Source organism: Dromiciops gliroides, chromosome 3 (genome assembly GCF_019393635.1).
Source record: "Dromiciops gliroides isolate mDroGli1 chromosome 3, mDroGli1.pri, whole genome shotgun sequence".
Classification (NCBI taxonomy): domain Eukaryota; kingdom Metazoa; phylum Chordata; class Mammalia; order Microbiotheria; family Microbiotheriidae; genus Dromiciops; species Dromiciops gliroides.
Window position 1 is genome coordinate 293,976,834 of NC_057863.1, and position 21,843 is coordinate 293,998,676.

The window sequence follows — 21,843 nt, forward strand, 5'->3', positions numbered from 1 at the left end:
TAATTTTTTTGATAGTTCATCAATCTGATGCTTTGTTTTTGTCTGTTTTCTTTCACAACCTGGTTAATGCGGAAATGTTTTGCATGACTAGTCATATATAACTTATATTGAATTGCTTGAGTTCTTGGGGAGGCAGAGTGGGGAGGGAGGAAGAGAAGTTGGAACACAAAGTTTTTAAAAATTGATGTAAAAATTAGTTTTTACATGTAATTTGGAAAAATAAAATTCTAAACAAAAAAAAGAAACTAAAAAAAAAACCTTTAGCTGAAGCCTATTAGATTCTGCTCTGGCCCTTCTTTTTCAGTTCATCTTCCCCTATAGGACTGCAAACAGTTTATTTTTATTTATTTCCTTATGCCCTTGAGTCTTAGGTTTGAATGTCAGATTTCCTATTCAGCTCTATTGTTTTTACCAGAAATATTGGAAAATCCTTTATTTTATTTAATCTCCATTTTCTCCATGAAAAATGTATCCTATGTTTTGCTGGATAGGTTTTCCTTTGTTGTAATCCTAGCTCTTTTGTGCTCCACAATATCATAACCTAAGCCTTCTGATCCTTTAACATGGAAGCTGGTAAATAAATCTTGTGTATTCTTGACTTTGGCTCCACAATATCAGATTTATTTTTCTTTCTGACTGCTTGAAATATTTTCTCCTTCACCTCGGAGCTCTGGAATTTGGCAATGCTATTCCTGGGAATTTTTATTTTGGGATCTCTTTGAGGATGTGATCAATGGATTCTTTCTATTTCTATTTTATCTGCTGGATCTAAGCTATCAGGGGAGTTTTTCTTTATAATTTCTTGAAAGAACTAAGAAAAGGGCCCTTGCTCCCCTGTGACTGATCACAAATGTTCCTCTTTACCCTGGAACTGCTACCCAGAACTGCTGTTGGATTTGTCAATCAACACCAGTTTTAGCCACAACAAGAAATAGGTCACCCATATCTCTTTATGACCAGTTTTCTGATCCCCTTCCCATCTCTGGACTAATAGCTGTTGAAGCTGCTGCTGCTGTGGCTACTGTGGCTGCTGTTGCTGCAGCCACATGTATGGTTTCAGAGCAAAACTCCACCTTTGACCTATGTGTTTTGTTTTTAGGCTGGAAAAAAATGTATCACTCTGACCTTAGTTGTCTCAGCTAATCAAAAATATGATGAGTTATTATTTTAAATGTTTGGAAGAGAATGTTAAGTTCACTTGGGTTGTTGACTCTAATCTGCCATCTTCACAGATATTTTCTTTAACATTGTCATAATGGTATGTTTTCTTTTTCTCCTCCTAATCCTACTCAGGTCAATCCTTATCATTTCATATAAGTTTCCCACATAGCTATGAATCTGAACTCTTTATCATTTCTTACAATGCAATGATATTCTTTTACTTTCATATGCTAAAAGTTGCTTAGCCATTCCAAATTGATGGGCACTAATTTTGTTTTCAACTCAACAAAACATTTCATATTGGTTCTTGCCTTCTGTTTTTGATTTCTTTGGACTGAAAACCTTTGAACTGTTAAAATCCCTTTCTATATTGGGACCAACCATGTTCTCTGTAAAGCTTTGCTGTCAAACTCAAATAGGCATAGCTAAAACATATGAAATGATACTTTTGAGTCACATATTGAATTAGAAAAGTCTATATTAGCATTAACTTTTTTTTCTAGTGTATTTATATTTTTTGTTAAGTATTTCCCAATTACATTTTAATTTGTTTCTGGTCATAGTGAATGGTGACACTTCTGCTCTAAAGTATTATATAGAACTTCAATTTCCTGAAATCTCTTAAATATCTTTACAGCATCCTTATTCTCATTTTTTACACATTTTTATTTTATAAAGGTAAATCTTTGACTTTTATTTATAAAACTGTACCCAATTTTTAAAAAAATCATATACTTTACCTTCGATGCTTCTATCCTCTTCTGGACAAGAAGATAGGCAGTTTGTCCTATTTTCAAAAATCATTTCCTTTCATTCAAGGATTCCCTTCCCAAATATTCATTCAGTATGGACAATTGGGATTTAAGCTTGCTCCCTAGTTGTTGTTAAATTCTGCCTCCTAAAAGATGAATCATGAAAGCGTTATATTATAAAATAATTTTTCAGTAATCATTTCCATTCTTCCTTCCCCCAGTGGCAGATTGATGAACAGACCTCTGAATAACCTTGCCCTCTTTCTCCATGAAGTCATGAAATCACACCCAATGGTAGAGATCTGTAAAGTAGTGTCTTATAATGAAGAATGTCTTATGGATTTGTGATATAATGGATAGCGATAAGCAGGATGCTGTAATATTATGTACTGCATATGGAGTCAGCATAGAATTCCTTATTTCCTTTAAAAGTTGTCTCAAACTCCTACCATTCTACATGGTGTCTATCAATGTATACTCTAAAGTGGAAAGCAGGGCTTCCTATTACAGGTCATCATATATTTCTGTAAGAAGCCCTCCCATATGGTTTTGCAGGCACTAGGGAATGCTACTAATGTTTCAAAAACAGTGCTGACATATTTAACAGGTTCCTGTTAGATATGTTCATGTTATCTCCTATGATGAAATGCTAGTGTAGCATAAGGTTGCATGCTTAATAAAAATTTGAGTCAAATCTAGTTATGATTATCTGAGTAGTTGTGTATTGTTAGTTGTAGTAGCAGTAAAAAAAAGAAATTATAATATGTGCTACCTACCTAACAAGGTTGTTATGAATCTCTTATATTTGTTTTTGTTTTGTTTTGTTTTGTTTTTGTGGGGCAAGGAGGGTTAAGTGACTTTCCCAGGGTCACACAGCTAGTAAGTATCAAGTGTCTGAGGTCATATTTGAACTCAGATCCTCCTGAATCCAAGGCCAGTGCTTTATCCACTGCACCACCTAGCTGCCTTCATGAATCTCAAATAGGATAATATAGATCACATAGCCTTAAAGACTAGGAGTCCCTATTATTGCTGTTTTTGTTGTTATTTTTATTATCTCTTGGTGGGACTTATACATGACCACTATATGAGAAAACTGGCATCAAAGATGATTTATTACTTTTTTTCCTATTTTTAGGAAATAAGGTAAAGTGCACATAATATCAGATTTGAAGACCGAAGGCCAGGGTAGGAAATTCTACCTATTATAAACCATCTAATACAAGGAAAGTTACTTGAATTCTGTTAGAATAACAGATAGAGTACCATGACTGGAGTAAGGAAGACATTAGTTCCAATCTGTCCTCAAGGACTTATTAGTTTTGTGACACTGGATAATGCATTTAACCCCTCCCTGCCTTAATTTCCTTCATTGTAAAATGGGGGTGTTAACCACATCTATCCTCCAATGTTCTCAGAATCAATGAGATATTTGTAAAGCACTTAGAATAGAAACCTGGCACATAGTAAACAGAACAAATATTAGTTTATTATTTTTGCTGTTGTTGATGACGTTATTGCTGTTATTATGTCTCAGTTTTAGTTATCTGTTATATGGGAATAATAGGAATTGAACTACTTATCTCATGATATTAATATAAGAAAAATAGAGGCAGCTAGGTGGCACAGTGGATAAAGCACCAGCCCTGGATTCAGGAGGACCTGAGTTCAAATCTGGCCTCAGACACTTGACGCTAGCTGTGTGACCCTGGGCAAGTCACTTAATCTTCATTGCCCCGCAAAAAAAAAAAATATTATATACATATATATATATATATATGTATATAAGAAAACTAAGTGTAAGCCACAATTGCACTTATCATTAATAATAAACATCAAATCTCTTATGTATTTACTTTCTGGTTCAATCAGTTTATTTTATTTTATCACAGAATCTCAGATATGAAAAAGCTATCAAATAATAGCTATTTCAACTTGCACATAATTCCCTATACAACATCTCTAAATTAATGAATACCCAAATTTTGAGTGAAGACCTTTTCTCTAGGTGATTGGCTAAGGATGTAGGAGAATAGTTCAGAATCCTACAGCTTAATATGGCAAGAAATTCCAGGAGGGGCAAAAAACACAGATCAAAGTAAGAGGCATTGCAAATCCTTTAAAAAAGACTTTAAAAGCAGAAGTTAAGGGAACATCACATCTGGTTTTAAAAGTATATGTTACATATGCATTATGCTTTAGTCTCTTAAATTCATGTGTGTTACATCTCCCCTCATGGTTGACTGTCTTGAGGAAATCAGGGTGCCTTTAGTCTACTGCTAACTGTTCAAACACTAATAGGCTATATACCTCTCCCCTTATTGGTGGTCTGTGGTTAATGCTCTAGTTCCATTTAATCACTCAATATTAGGGATTTTTTTACAAAGGGATATGTATTTCAAAGATATAGAAAGAACTAATTATATTTTCCCCAATACTTCTGAAGTATGCTTTCCCCTACATAACCTCACCTTCTGGGTCAGTAGCCTCAAAATTTAGGTCAAATCTTATATTGAATTAATTATCTGCTCAAATTTATACCTTGGTGTGGAGTGAGCCAGATGAACCTGCATCTGAGCTGGTGTGATGCTGAAGGTCATTGCCAAAGGTCTTTCCTTGTCTTCAAGGCATAAATGCTGTGTTTTCTGAGAAACTAATCTCTGGAAATTAAGGATTATGAAGATTTCTTTGCACTTTTCACAGTCTCCATGTCATAAATTCTTTTCCCCTTCACCAGTCCCAAAGCTCCTTCAAGAGTTCTGAGGCAAAGAGTTGATAGGTGATACTGACCAGCTCTTTTGTATGCCCCTTCAGCCAATCAAATAACCTCCTCTTCAGGTGTGGTTAGCCAACAAGAAAATTCTGCAGAACTTCCCTTAAACATTATCATGATTTTCTTGGCATGTGGAGAGATACCATTTTCTTTTTAATGTCCTCCATGTTGAGAAGCCATGTGAGGTAATTTATGTATATACCAGATCCCCATTAGACAAGGAATAGTATTAGAATGAGCTGATTTCTGTGCTCTCACTTACTATGTTGCCTGTATTCCTTGAGTGACCAGTGTCCAGAAGTAGATAGAGGTATTCTCCCTCTTTCTCTTTTTCTCATATTTCCTTGTCAATGTCTAGTAAGAGGCATCATGGAATAGATGTAGGTATAGTAATTAAGAGTTGGGAAAGAGATGGATTTGTATGCTAAAACTTGTACGTGTTTATTGATATGAGCATAGGAAATCATTTAAATTTTGAGTCTCAGTTTTACTATATGATAAATGGAAACAATAATGGCACTTTTATCACAAGATTCTTGAAAGAATACAGTGACATAAAGTATATGCTGTTCCATGTCTAGCTACATCTAGAGTGGAGTGCAGAGAAACCATACTTAAAGTATAGTATCAATGATAGTGATTTGTATTACCCTGAATTCTACCATTGGTTAGATTTTGGCTACTCTGAAATTTTTTTCTTCCAGACTCCCCCAGTTCATGATAACCTCTTTTTCATCTTAATTCCTATGTAACTTTTTAAAATTTAGTTCAACTCAATAAGCATCTTTAAACATCTACTACCTGGCATACATTAGAGTAGATGTTAAACATAGAATGACAAAAAAAAAAGAAATATTCTCCTTGAGGAGGTCTACTGGGGGCAAGAGGGGACTTATAACTAATATGTAAGTATGAAATATGTACATGATACTTTTGGTGTGGAGGATCTAAAGGAAAAACCAGCAGTTAGGAAAATAAGAAAAAGTTTTGATTAGGGGGTTATGCATTATATGAACTTTTAATGGAGGCATGGATTCTGAGAGGTAGAAATGGAGAGGAAGAACATTCCTGACATGAAATATGAAAGCAAGGAACAAAAGTTGAACAGTGAAATTCCAAGAACAGTAAATAAACCAATTTGGCTAAAACAATGTGGGAGAAGCAATAATATCAACTTAGTCTTTAAAGACAGGTTCGAACAAAATTGTAAAGGGCTTTAAATGGTAAATAAAATAGCTTTTGTTTAATTAATTTTTGTTTGTTTTGGTGAGGCAATTGGGGTTGTGACTTTCCCAGGGTCACACAGCACGTAAGTGTCAAGTGTCTGAGGCCAGATTTGAACTCAGGTCCTCCTGAATCCAGGGTGGTGCTTTATCCACTGTACCACCTAGCTGCCCTGCTTTTGTTTAATTTTAATGGAAATAGGGAACTACTGAAATTTCTTGAGTGGGGGATAAACCTGGTAAGAGATATTCATTGGGAACATAAATTGGCAACTATATGAAAGATAAATTGAAAAAGGAAGAGAGAAATAAGAAAGTTAGGAGACTTTGGAAATAGTACAGATGAATGGGAACGTAGGCACAAACTATCCTGGTACCATATGAATGGAGAAAAGAGAGAAGTGATTATAAATTCAGGTAGAAGAATGGACAAGACTTGATTAGAGATTGGATATAGGAAGCAAAGGTGCAGATAGTAGTCTTCAATCTGAGGTTTTGAAACTTTCCACCTAGAAGGATGCTAATTTCTTCCTAGCTATGTGGTGTAGTGCACAGTGCTGGAATCAAAGTGAAGAAGACTGGAGTTTAAATTTCAGCTCAGATATTTAATGGCAGTGTGACCCAGGGCAAGTTACTTAACCTCTTTTACCCTCAGGTTCCTCATCTGTAAAATGAGGCTTATAATCCTCATGGTGGTCTCATCATTTCAAGAAGCTTTTGAGAGGAAGGATTCACCTGAGGATTTGTTAAATATCATCTGAGCAAATGCAAATATTGATTCGTGAGTAAAATAAATACTAGAAGTGAAATGAAATGTCAAATATTCAATGAAGCTAGAATTCATAAAGCCTAGTGCTAAAAATATGTATTTTTTAAACTTTTTAAAATTTCTTCTTATGTATGTATTTCCATGATGGATGCCTAATATGAATAACTACATGTATAAGAATATGTAAGCATGCATATATGTGTACATGTACATGGATGTGTACCTACTTATGAGTTTAAATGTATGTATATGCATGCTTATGTTCCTATAGTTCCTATATGTATATAATATGTATGAGTGTGTATTGCATATATACATACATGTGTCTGATTATATGCATGCACGTGTGTATAATTGAGTATTTTGTGTATTGTGGTTGTTGGTAGTAATTGTCTTTCATTCTCAAAGAGGACCATAAACTCAGGGAGGTGACTTGCAATGAAATGGATTTAAGTGAGGGGGCGCTGTGCAAAGTCACCATCCTTACTTTCTTCTCTGGAGCCATCTTGGTCCAGTGGGAAGATATATATCAAGACAACTGGAGGTGGCCCCCATAATATGTATATAATCAATGGTTTAATGTTACCATTCTGTGTAAGATGCATATTACCTAGTATATTTACAAACTAGATACAGATCATATATTTTTTGGTCCATTTAAGAAAAATATTTCAGGGAAAGGAGGGAGAAAACAGACTTCAGATTCTTTCCACATTGACATAGAAAAAAATGGTATTCTTATTTTAAAAGAAAACAAAATAAAAAGCAAAATTAAAAAATGTGATACTTCTCATATAGTCATACAGAAATTAAACTTTTATATTCTTCTAGAGAATTTCTTCATATTTCTTGCTATATATTTCTACTCTCTACATGTATATACATACATATATGCGCATGATTTATATATATATATGTATAAATACATACATATACACTGTGGAAATTTATTTTGATTTGGGGACCCTACCTTTAGGCTGAGATAAGAAAGCCTTAGGCCCTCAGTGTCTCTCCCCCTCCTCCTCAGAGCAGCTGAGTGAAAAAGCCCAGTATGCGGAGCTATCTGAAGGATCCCGGATGGCCTGTGCTGAGGCATAAGGCTCAAAAGCACCCCCCACCCCACCAACTGCAGCTCTGGCTGGCGGATTAGCTTGGTTTGTGGGGGCGAAGGAAGCCCCGAGATTTGAGTGGAGAGAAGAAAAGTTATATATAGACCTGGGAGTTAGATAGAAAAAGGGAGAAAGGAGGGAGACTCGGAGACAGACTAGAGGGGGGGAACGGAGGAAGGCTGACTAGAGCAAGGGAAGCTGACTAGGAGGACGGACTAGATAGAGAGACAAGATTAAGGAGAGAACCGCTGACTAGGGTAGGAAGGAGACTGGAAGGAGACGGACTAGAGAAGGACGGACTAGGAGAGAAGCTGACTAGAGGGGAGCCCGGACAAGGACGGAGGAGAGTTCGGTTCAGAAAAGGAGAGCTGGGTCTGACAAGGTTACAGGCCTTAATACAAACCAGGGAAAGTGTAACGTGCCCTGAGGCCGGAGGCGGCTAAGGCCCTTATTATATTCAAGAAGTTCGAAGCTCAGCAGGTGCAAAAGAGAGAAGAAAGAGACGAAAGAGACCAGTGGAAAGAGACCGCAGGAAAGCAGTCAGGTTGTACACTTTATTTCCCTGTATTCCTAATTTTAAATAGTATCTCATAAATAAACTCTGCTTTGATTATTTAGTTAAGAGGCTTCTTAATCTTTAGTCTATCAGTTTGGGAGCAGTGTGGTGGAACTTTAAACGGCCCACATTAAATTAATGAAGTCAGATAGCCAAATAGTCACAAGTCCCCAGTTTAGTCCTCCAGTCAGCTTCAGCCCCCAAAATTAGCCCTAGTCAATTCAAAAATATTTCTACAATACACACAAGCACAGAATAGATATGAAGAAATATAGTCTCCTCTATATATTTATTTCTATATCTATAGATAGAAATAGATATATAGAGATGCATACATATATATATCTTTTTCCATGAAAATATATAATCATGATATTCTCTTTATTTGCATATAAACTGTAAATATAAAGTAAATAAAAATGCATTAGAGTTTAATTCAATTTTTAACCTAATATGTGTTTATTTGTCTCTTAGACCTCCTCTCTACAGTAATCTACTACCAAAGTTTCTATTTGATTATGTTCCATACTTTGTTAACCCCAGAGAATCAATCTCTTCCACAGATTACCACCTAAAGGGATATGGTCCATATTTATTGCTATGGATACATTATATAAGTATGAAGGATCTTTGTTTAGAATAATGTTAGAATTGTTTGTTCCATTAGAAGAAAGGTTGGGAGTAACAGAGTAAGATTTAAGCTTAACATAAGGAAACACATTCTGTCATTTAGAGTAACTGAAAAAAAGGAGAAAAAAAATTAAAAAAAAAATCTCATTACCAATTAAATTGGGGTAATTAGATGGCTCAGTGGAAAAAGAACCAGGCAGGAGTCAGGAAGACCTAAACTGATATCTGACCTCAGACACTTACTAGCTGTGTGACTGAAAAATGCATTTAATCTCTGTTTGCCTTAATCCACTGGAGAAGGAAAAGGAAAAACACTCCAATATCTTTGCCAAGAAAACTCCATGAACAGTATAGTTCATGGATTCATGAAGCGTCAGACACTACTAAACAATTACAAAAATTAAAGCTACCTGGAATGTTGTAGGCTGACTTTGGTTGTAGTAGGTACTCTCACTCCACTCTCACTTCATATTTCCACCATTTGGATATATCCAAGTTAAAGGTGAATAACAATGTGCCAATCAATTATTCAGATAGTCAACAGGCAATTGAAAAGAGTATTTTATTTTCTTCCATTACATATAAAAGCATTTTAAACACTCCATTTTAAAACTCTGAGTTCCAACTTCTCTCTCTTCCTCTTTCCCCATTCCCACCCCATATTGAGACAACAAGCAATTCAATATGGATTACACATACGCAGTGATGCAAAACATTTCCATATTCATCATGTTGTGAAGGAAACATAGACAAAAAAAGCTCAAGAAATATAAAGATTTTTTAAAAGTATGCTTCGGGGGTGGCTAGGTGGCGCAGTGGATAAAGCACCGGCCCTGGATTCAGGAGTACCTGAGTTCAAATCCAGCCTCAGATACTTGACACTTACTAGCTGTGTGACCCTGGGCAAGTCACTTAACCCCCATTGCCCCGCAAAAAAAAAAAAAAAAAAAAAAAAAAAAAAAAAAGGTATGCTTCAATCTATATTCAGAAACCATGAGGTCTTTCTCTAAGAATGGATAGCATTATTCTTCATAAGTCCTTCAGAGTTTTCTTGCATCATTGCAATGCTGAGAATGGCTAAGTCATTCACAGAAGATCATCTTACAATATTGCTGTTACTTTGTACAGAGTACATTTCACTTAGTATCAGCTCATGTAAGTCTTTGCAGGTTTTTCTAAGAGCATCCTCTTATCCTTTCTTATAGCACAATAGTATTCCATTACTTTCACATACCAAAATTTGTTCAACCATTCCTCAATCGATGGGAATCCTCTCAACTTCCAAATCTTTACTCCCAGAAAACTGGTATCAATACTTTTGCATATGTAGCTCCTTTTCCTTTTTAATTTTTAATCTATTTGTTAATACAGACCTAGTAGTGGTATTGCTAGGTCAAATGGTATGTATGGTTTTGCAGCCCTTTGGAGATAGTTCCAAATTGCTCTACAGAAAAGGTAAATCAGTTCAAAATTCAACCAACAGAGCATTAATGCCTCATTTTCCCCACATCCCCTACGATATTTGACATTTTCCTCTTCTGTTCTATTAACCAATCTAATAGGAATGAGGTAATAGCTCAGAATGATTTTGATTTGCATCTCTCCAATCAACAGTGGGTTAGAGCATTTTAATATGGATATATATATATATATATACATAGAGAGAGAGAGAGAGAGAGAGAGAGCGAGCTTTATTTCATCTAAAAACTGTTCATCGATATTGATCTCTTCAAAAGGCAATTTTTAAACACCTACAATGTGCCAAACATCAAGCTAGATGCTAGGCATAGAAAGACAAAAAATGAAAACATCTCTGCTCTCAAGAAATTTAAAATGGATGAAACATGTATATAAGTAACTATAAACACAATTTAACCAAATACAATGTAATTTGTGAGGAAAGGCACTAGTAGCTCAGAGATTAAGAAAGTCTTTTGTATAATGTGATATTTCACCTGAGATTTAAGTAAAATTTGGATTCTAAGAGGGAGAAATAAGAAAGGAGGCATTTCTGTGATGAAGGGGCATCTGTGCAAAGGTTAGGTTTTAAGGGATAGGTGTGTCAGATGTGAAGAACAGCAAGGTCAGTTTGATTAAACTATAGGGAAACAATATGCAACTAGTCTAGAAAAGAAAACTGAAACAAGGCTGTAAAATGTTTAGCTCATATTTAACCCTATAGGTAAATATATATAATATATATGTATGTGTGCATGTGTGTGTATACATACATACATACATACATACACATACATATACATACATATACATACACACACACACACACACACACACACACACACACACACATATATATATATATAGTTACTGGTCAGACTTTAGCATTATCATCATTTTGGCACTTGTCTGGAGGATAGATTGGAAAGGGGAAAGACAAATCAGGAAGACTGATGAATATGTAGTAGAATGGATTTTTGTTTAGGTACAAATTTCCTAATTGGAGAAGATCATTGTTGGAGTCCCTTTCTTCTCTGTGATTTTGGAAAGGCTTCTCAAATTATCTAGACATTTCCTAAGTTTTTTTTTTGTTTGTTTAAAAAAGAAACAAACAAGAAAACGCCTTATTATACTATTCCCTCACCTCACTTCTAAATGAAACTCCTTGTGAAAGGTATTTACTATGAAGGCTGTGGGGGGAGACTTGTCAATTGCCATAGCCCACATTGCTTTTATGTATTTAGGCAGAGACAAATATTATATTGATTTCTTTGGGCATGTCTCCTCTGGTAGATAGAAGAGGCCAGATTTCTTACTTTTTCTTACCCATTGGCAGCCTGAAAATGCCATTGACCAAGCTGGATGGTTGGTTGCTCCCTAAGCACTGCCAGGTAGTAGATGATCTCAGCTTTCTTGCTCCTTTCTTTTTTTTTGTCCTTCTTACAAGATACTCTCAGAATGGTATAAGTAATTTGCCCATTCATCCTAAATTCTCTTGTACAAGGTTTCCTATTTTAGTCAGTGCTTTAGCTAAAGGTCTATGTAAGACAATTAGAGGAAATAATGAGGCACCAGAGCCTATCTTTGCCTCAGTAGGAAGATGACACTACCTTTTTGTATCTGCAATCTGACTTACATCTTTGTATCTATGTGATTTTCCACTTGCCGATTCTTAGAAGTACAGATATTGACAGAAGCAAACTGCCTGCAGCTTATTTAACACTAAACAAATGGAGCAAAGAACTGGGATGTAGCCTCCAAAAGATATGCGTGGGTTGGTGTCAAAACCCTAAGTCCACAGATGAGTTTATGCTCCCTCTATGAAATGTATAAACAAACCGCATACAAAATGGTCTTCCTGACTCAGCTCCTGAATTACTTTTTGCACATCTATGATGTGGGAGACAGCTATTCTTCCCTTTTCGTAGATAACTAAATAGAAATGCAGAAGAAGGTTATTTGGTAAAGTAGATGATGTTTTAACCTAATTTTATTTTGCTTTCTTTTTAACCTTCTATCTTATAAAATGCTTCAGAGACAACAGATGACACCTTAGTCGAAAACACCACCCAAGACATTTCTATAGTTATTGGGATGCCAAAGAATAAAAGACTAATTCCAGTGGGATTGTAGAAAGAATTATTTGGGGTAAGGGTGGTGCAGTGGATAAAGCACCAGACCTGGATTCAGGAGGACCTGATTTCAAATCTGGCCTCAGACACTTGATACTTACTAGCTGTGTGACCCTGGGCAAGTCACTTAACCTTCATTGCCCCTAAAAAAAAAAGAATTATTGGGAATAGTGACATGTTGACACTCCTAAGAATATTTTCGCTTGTGGGTATAGACTTTTAATTTGTACTTTATAGTTGGAATGAACCACAGTAACCATCCAGTTCAATTAAAAGCTCAAAGGGACTCCTCAGTTATGCAATACCTTGTAAATGGCTATTAAGCCTCTGATAAAAGAATTCTAAGTGGGAACAAACTATCTCCTAAAGCCTCAGTAGGAAGATGACATTTTTTAAAGTTACAATTTTTCAAAAAATCCCTGATATTAAATCTATTTTTATTGTATTTTTATCTTTTATTGATCCATTGCTCCAATTTCTGAATGTTGTAGCCAAAGAAGACAATGCTTCTTCCAAATGGCAACTGTAGAGTAGGGGAGTCAGAATGAAAACCATTATCCCACACAGAAATAATGTTAACAAACTTTATTTCTACTCAAAAGAGGAGAAATAAGAGGAGAATAGCTGCTAGCAAGTACAGTCTTGGTGAGCTGTTTCATCATTCCTGAAACATACAACAACAAAGGTGGGAGGAGGGGTAGCCATGCGCTGGGGGCAGCTAAGTGGTACAGTTGGTAGAGTGCCAGTCTTGGAGTGAGGAATACCTGAGTTTAAATCAGGACTTAGATATTTATTGTTTGTGTCCCACAAGGGAAGTCACTTCACCTCTCTTGGCCTTTGTTCTCTCATCAGTAAAATGGGGATAACAACAGTACCTCTCTCACATGATTGTTCTGAGAATCAAAAGTTAATATTTGTAAAGCCCTTAACACATTACCTGGCATTAAACTTATATTCTTCTTCTCCTCTTCATTCTCCTCTTCCTCCTCTTCCTCCTCCTCCTCCCCTTTATCATCATCATCATCATCATCATCATCATCAACACCACCACCATTATCATCGTCATCATCGTATCTGGTGGAAGACCCATAGTCCCTCAGACCTCCACATTATATATCATTTGAGACAAAGAGCCAGTATGGTATGATTGAGAGATTGTCCTCTTATTTAGAGGAGTAATAAAACAAGAATTAGTTTAATTACCTGAGAAAGAGAAAGGAATGAAAAGAAGAGCAGTACAAATGAGATATAAGGAAATAGGAAACAACCCTAAGAGACCATTCTAGTAAGAGGTTGAAATGAAGGCAAAGAGGGAATAGGACCATACCAGTCAAACTGGTTTTCACTCTTTGACCTTAATTAGGAGATTTCTCTTCACTAAGCTAAACATCCCTAAGCTACCATGAGTCACTCCTAGGCCCTCCAAAGACCACTAATGAAAGGCGTTAGGCTAACTTTTCTTATGTGTTTGTTCCTCACATCAATCTGCCCTAGATATCCAGGGGAAAAATTGTTTCACCCTTACTTGGGTTTTGTACTAGGTGAAGAATCTCCCTAAAAGTGAGGAATTAAAAGGTATCCAAGGAATAGTATGAAAAAGTCACATAAGTTATGTGATAAAATAATGGAATTTAGCAGATGCCCAGGGGTCTGACTTGATTGATTTTAGTAGTGTTTGAATTGGGTGTGAATAATAAACTACTAAGTACCCACTTAAGGTGATTAGATTTTGAGCCACACCTGGCCCACCCTCTTAAACCTAGTATAACTTGGCCAATGCTGAAGACTGTCCTTAGAGGCTGTTGACTGCATCATCAACAGAGAACCAGTCTCAGTCACACAACTTGAAGGACCTCCCCTTTTGAGGTGGGCAGAAAAAAGTAGAAAAAAGAACCATAACAGGAAGGGTCTTGCTCTCTGGACTTGAAGGAGCTTTTGGAGTGGATTGGAAACTGGTTGCATAGAAATTATGGACCCCTGGTGGTGAGTTAATAAAATCCAGGTCTTTGAATTAGCTGAGCTGAAAGAGAGTTTGGGTTTTGAGACAGCCTTTGCTAGAGAAAGGGAGATTATCCATTTTCCATTTTTATAAAACCTGATTTGTTTTTGGAAAAGAGGCTGTTAAGCTCCTTTCTTATTGGCCTGGTAGAAATAACTAAAAAAGCCAGTTCAGAGGGGAGGAAGTTTTGGACCTAGAGGTCCCTCATTATTTTCTGAACCCCAATATTACGGCGAGCCACCCAATTAACTCTCCCCATATTAAATTTGGCCCCCACAGTTATGAAAGGTATTTTTTCCCTTCACACAAAAGAAAAGTGCTAGATTTAACCATTTCACCCCTCCCAGAAGTTCTCCAGTACCTTTAAGGGGATTGAAGGGTGGTTAGGTTCCCTGCCAATGATTCCAGCCCCTATCAATATGTTCCATCAATTGTGGTGGATTCCCTGTACTCTAGCTTCATGTAGCAGCTAATAATCAGATTAGCAAATTTATAAATTTATTCCTCCAACAATGTGGAAGGAATACTATTCCTCTCCCCTATATCCTCTACCTACATGGAAAAGGGGATTAGGTTCATATTTTAGCTCAATTCTTATAGATCACAATCTCATTTTCCCCCAAGCCCTCCTTGGGCACCCTGGATTCTTAAGGCTTCCAAATCATATTGGCTGGTTGTACCATCTCACTTGCAATCATAGCTCCAAGTTCACCAAGGCTTGAACTCCCAACTCCCATGGGAATTACCTTCAGAACCTGAAATTGAAAAGGGCAAATACTTCACAATAGGGAAAACACCCCTAGAACCATTTTTAAGAAGAGGGTAAAAAAGAGGAATCAGGGGAAGGAAAGTCCACTCACTAGTTCAGTTTGTGGTGTCATCAGTCTGGGTGAACTGGGATCTTTATTCTGTGAATGGTAGAAAGTGAGTGAATAACTCAGTCTCTTCTGCTTTAAAGATGCAGTTCATCAATCAAAAGAGGCTAGCTGTGCCCAGATTTTAAGGGGAAAAAAAGCCTCCATCCTATAGAATCTAGATATATCCAAAAGTCCACCCAAGTGTGCCTGCATGACAGATGAACTAGGTATTCTCAGACATGCTTGGTTTACAAATGCTTGAACTAAAGCAGTCATCAAAGGACATTAGAATATTACTTAACATTTAAATAATATTTTAAGTAGGTTAAGGGCTTCAGATACATTCTCTCATTTGATCCTCACAACTACCTCATGAGGTAGGTTCAGTTATTATTCCCATTTTGCAAATGATAAGATTGAGACTGACAGTGATTAAATTACTTGTCCAGTGTAATAGAGATAATAAGTGTCCAAGGAAGAATTTAGATCTAAATATTCCTAATTGCAAGTTCAACAGTATATATACTAAACCATACTGCCTTATATTTAAGCCAGGATTCGGATATTTAACATATACTCTTTCATGAGACTTTGAAATTTAAAACTCTTCTAAGTTTAATAGTTTGTGGTACTACCAAATAGGCATTCTAAATATTATCTCAGCAGATGTCTTCTGGCAAACCTGGACAGGAACTGGGTTTACCCTAATGTTAGTGGTAGTCATCTTTAAGTAGAGCATGAGTAGTTGTCAGAGATTGCTCTCCCGGCCACCAGACATTTCGTGAAAAGGGCCTATAATATGTGAACTTCTGAAACTCACAAGATGGCCTCAAATTCTGGTCATGGGCACTTAAGACTTCATGCTTTTCTCAAAAAATTTATGAGGAAACAAACACAAAGGAGACAGCTGGAATCCCAGATCAGGTTTGTAGGAGATGGATTTAAGTTGCCATGTGCTTATCTTTCCATGGTGTCTGGGGTTGAAAATAGGACAAAATGTCCTTTTTTCCCCCCACCCCTCACAGGAAGCAGCTAGCAGTCTTTCTGATAGAGTTTACAACTTAGTAAAGAATGAAAGAGTTCAAAATAGGTGGAGAGTCATTACATTTTTACAGGCAAAGTGTCATTTCTATTTTCTCACAGAGACCAATAAGAGAATGCATTATCAGTTCAAAGAGTATTAATCACTGGAGTGAATAACAATAGCTTCATGCATGCCTTGTCCTCCCCTCAGTTACCAGTCTTTTATTGTAAATTTTTCACTTTTCTGTGGAGAAAAGGAAAAGAACTTGCAATATATATTTTTAAACACCAAAATCAGGTGTTTTTGCTTTTTCCTTCATATATCAGACAGCAATAATATTTCCAATAATGAAATATAGTCTCTGATGAGATACCTGTGCATTATCATTGTCCTCTAGGAATGTCCCAACTTTTTCAATCCCTTTGGCCTCTTCTCCAAATTCCAAAGATAGATATGGCAAGCTGATAAGACAAAAGTTGGCAGTAGCCAGGCATTATGAAAGCCATGAAAATTCCTCTCTTCTGAGCTCCAAAATATTGAAAACCTAGCCCAGCCTGGAAAAGGCAGGAGTAGAGTTAAGTGGCATAGCAGTTGTTCATATTGTCAACTATATGCCACCAAGGGAGGGGAACCACGTACCACAGATGGAGTTCTAGAAAGAAAAGGGAAGAGAAATTAGGGAGTGACACCATCCTTGGCCTTGATTAGAGCTACCTCAAGTTTGAAATTTACAAAATCGATCATTCTAATATATGTTGTATATGTATTGGGGTATGTTTTTGTGAAGCATTAAGTGGTCCTTGGCAGATCCAACCTTGAGGCTACCTCTCTAGCAACCCCAATTTTAAGATGGCTGGGGTTCTTACAGGAAGAGACAAGGAGTTTCTGAGCAGCATACACTTCTTGAGAAGAGTTTCTTGTATAGAACTACCTTAGCTGTAAACTGAAGTGGGGAGGGGGGAGGGAGCCATGGTATGATACATTTACTTTAACTGTGGGTTATTTTAATACTGAAAACCTAATAGGAAGAGTTTGCCTCACCATATGGTAGGGAACTTTAAACTATGGCTGCAAAAATTTATTCCATAGTCTCTATTTTAAGTTTATAATGTTTCTATCCTCTAGAGAATGTAAATGAAATGTTGCTGGCTTGAAGATATATCATTCACATGTAGAATTTCAAGGAGGGAAATATCATAAGCACCTTCATCAAATGCTTTTAACCCTCACTGGTAAGAATGATATAAATCCATTCTTCTGTCACTGACAAGGTAATTTAGCAGCAGAATTCCTTCATAAAGCTCACCCCCATATTAAATAGTCTCTATCTTTTATAACAATGCAGATTTAATTGTTCTGATTACTTTTGCTTTCATCATTTGTTCTTTTTCTATAAATATGATTTCATAATTATGAGTTCAGTAGAACCAAAAAGTCACAGAGTGAGAAGAGGTTATGAACATCTCACTTGTTGGACAATCTTGAGTAAACTGGAAACTATTCTATTCTCATAATCTCCAACCCTTCAACCAAGCATAAAATGCAATAATCCCAAACTATAGATCAGGAAGTAACAGTATTAGATGAAGCTATGTTCTGCATCAATTAAAATCATGAAATCATTAAAAAGAAAGGAATGTCTTTAACACCTGTTAAGGATGAAAAAAACATCTATAAGGTTACAATCCCACTTTCATAATTTGGATCCAAATTTGGAAGATAATTTCATTATACTCTTCATATTTGGCTTTCCTGGGACTTGAGTCCTCAGTATGCAATATTATTTATTTTATTTCTTTTACAAACATACATTTAGGACATGGGTTCCCTCCTTTTAATCTTATATACTCCTAATTAGTTACTAAAATTTCCTTCATTTAGAGAGGATTTTGCCATCAAATGGAAAAAGTGAAATGGGTAGGAAAATTGACCAAATCTTATTCTAAAACTCCTCAAGCTGAAATAGGCCTTGTTAATTCAAGTTGCTATAGTGAGTGAACCTAGCAAATCTAACTTCATTTCCCTCTAGGGTAGTTCATGTCCTCAGTATACCCCTTCATATGATGTAATTAACACCATTGCATCTCCCTTTACCTCTCCTCCCCATATTCTCCTTTTATTCTATCCCTTAAGTTTGTTTTATATCATCACATCAAAGTCTACTTAATAACCACAACCTAATAGGAGATACAGATCTCAAGAGTTAAAAGTATTATCTTCTGTCATAGGGATATAAACAGTTTAACCTTATTGAATATCTTTTTCCCCTGGTTTACCTTTTTATACTTCTCTTGAGTCTTGTATTTGAAGATCAATTTTTTTATCCTGTTCTTTTCTTCATGAAACCTTGGAAGTTCCCTATTTCATTGAATGTCCATCTTTTCCCCTGAAAGAGAATGCTCCATTTTGCTGGCTAGTTGATTCTTGGTTGTAATCCAAGTTCCTTTGCCTATTGGAATATCATCTTCCAAGGCTTGTGATCCTTTAATTTTGAAGCTGCCAGGTCCTGTGCAATGCTGACTGTGGCTCAATGATATTTAAATTATTTCTTTCTGACTGCTTGAAGTATTTTCTCCTTCACCTGATAATTCTGGAATTTGGCTACAATATTCCTTGCAGTTTTCCTTTTGGGGTCTCTTTCAGGATGTGATCAGTGGATTCTTTCTATGACTATTTTATCCTCTGATTCTATAATATCAGGGCAGTTCTCCTTGATAATTTCCTGAAATATGGTGTCTAGACTCTTTCTGATCATGGCTTTCAGATAGTCCTGGATCTATTTTCCAGGTCAGTTGTCTTTCCAATGAGGTATTTCACATTTTCTTCTATTTTTTTCATTCTTTTAATTCTGTTTGACTGATTTCTGGTGTTATTAGGCTCCATCTGTCCAATTTGAATTCTTTTTTCAAGACCATGATTTATTTTTGTTTTCAAAAAGCAAAAGTTAAGAGTAAAGCCAAAACTACAGAGCCAATAGTGACAGCTTCTGCTGGTCTGAATTTATAAAATGGATCTGGAGGTTCTCCTTGTCTTCATACATCCTTTTGGCTTCTCTTAATTCAGAATGCAGTTGAGAAACAGTAGATTCCAGTTCACCCCTGAGCTGATGCATATACATTGAATTTTGATTCCTTGCTTGTTCTTGAATGATTTCTAGTTGGCTCTGGATGCTATTAGCTTGGCTCCACACACTGCTAGCCTTCTCATTCAGTCCAGTTACTTCAAGCTCATGCTAATTCATTAACTGTTCAATCCTATCTTTTTTTTTTTCCTGAGCAATGAGGGTTAAGTGATTTTCCCAGGGTCACACACCTAGTAAGTCAATCCCATCTTGATGCTGCTGAAGAAGCAGTTCCATTTTGTTCTGTGATTCAGATTTCAATGACTCAAGCTGATCTTCTACAGAAAAAATCCTCCCTTTCAGATAAGACACCTCCCTGTCTAGTTCTCTCAGAAGTTTACTAATAGCTGTGCCCAAGTTGCATACGTGGAGAGTGGAGATGGTCTCATGCTCATAGACTCTCTTGATAGTCCACCAGGATGGCCCAGATCTCCTGGAGCACTCCTTCATTCTTTTTTTTTTTCCTCCAGAGCTCTCCTTCATGACTGAGCATCACCTTTCTGAGCTACTCTATCTGATTGTTGCTCTCCCTCAGCATCTCTTCCTGAAGACTTTTGGCAGTTTCAAGTAAATGGACTGTATTTTTTTTTTTTGCAGGGCAATGGGGGTTAAGTGACTTGCCCAGAGTCACACAGCTAGTAAGTGTCAAGTGTCTGAGGCCAGATTTGAACTCAGGTGCTCCTGAATCCAGGGCCGGTGCTTTATCCACTGCACCACCTAGCCGCCCCCTAATGGACTGTATTTTTAAGCTGATTTCATAAATCCTCCTGAGCGTCTCCCTTTGTCTGATGTCAACCAAGGCATCTCTCTCCATGTGCATCTCCTGAAGCTTGATCAGCAAGTCAATGACTGATTGTCTCAGGTGGAATTTCTGTTTTGCATGTAGCTCAGCACTGTCATTCAGTCTTCTTTGTAAGTCTTTCACCTGATGTGAGTACTCTTCTAAAACCCACTTCTTTCTGGGGTAAGGGATGAGTTTTTGTTGGCTTTCAAGTTCCATTTCATACTTAGTGAATAAAGGGTTCTGTGCTTGAGTCACAGGTGCAGAAGCATTTTCATTCACTGCACCACAAAGACAAGCTGACACTAAGAATGGACTGGTAGAACCTGCTGTTGGTAAAGACTGGGGGTAGGACTGTGCCTTGTGACTCAGGATACAGAGAGACTCCCACCATGCCACACTTTCTCCTTCATTAACTGGAGTTTTTCCACTCAATCTGATGCAGCTCAATGAAGCATCTTCCTGATTTGTTTCATGCCCTTTTGATTCCATACTGATTATAGCTCTTCCTGGAATTGGAGTGTCACTTGAGTTTGCCTTATTAGCTCTATTCTTAATTCTTGGAGATTATTTTCACTTATTCTAGTAACACCTGAAAAAATTCACCCCATTCCAGGAGACCTACAGCATCACTGGGGCACTCAGGAGGGCACGGTGGCCGCACCTGAAGAGGTTGAATGGTGGGGTGGGGATGTCACCCATTCTCTTTCCCCTGACCCTTGTGATGGAGGCTCCTCATTGGTAATGAGGACAGATGGTTACAGTCTTCCCCCTTCCCTGTCCCTCCCACACCCTGACCCATGTTCACTTGCCCCCATGCAAGACCCCAGACCCCCCCCCCATTTGAATTTTTAAGGCATTATTTTCTTCAGTAAACTTTTGTACCACCTTTTCCATTTGATCAATTGTTTTCCCCATTTGGCCAATTGTATTTTTAAGGAATTGTTGTTGTTGTTGTTTTCCAGTCAATTTTTCTGCTTCCTTTTCCAAGTTGTTGATTCTTTTTTTCATAATTTTTTTGTGTATCTTTCATTTCTCTCATGTGTTTTCAAACTTTTTCTTCTTCTTCTCTCATTTGATTTTTTTTGGGGGGGGGTAAGGCAATTGGGGTTAAGTGACTTGCCTAGGGTCACACAGCTAGTAAGTGTTAAGGGTCTGAGGCTGGATTTGAACTCCTGACTCCAAGGCTGGTGCTCTATCCACTGCGCCACCTAGCTGCCCCTCTCATTTGATTTTTAAAATCTTTTTTGAGCTCTTCCAAGAAGGCTTTTTGGTCTTGAGACCAATTCATCTTCCACCTTGAGACTTCACATGTAGGCATTTTAAGCTTATTGTTCTCATCTAAATTTGTGTTTTGGTCTTCCATGTTGACACAGAAACTTTCAATAGTAAGGGCCCTTTTCTGTTTCTTACTCATATTTTGGCTTATATGTTTTTACCTTTAAAGTTGAGGTCTGGGGCAGCTAGGTGATACAGTGGATAAAGCTCTGGCACTGGA

At 36.9% G+C, this 21,843-nt stretch overlaps 1 pseudogene; it reads right to left on the reverse strand.

Annotated features, from left to right (window-relative positions):
* Positions 1-950: 950 nt before the first annotated feature.
* LOC122747498 lies at positions 951-20,837 on the reverse strand (annotated as a pseudogene).
* Between the last annotated feature and the right edge of the window lie 1,006 nt (positions 20,838-21,843).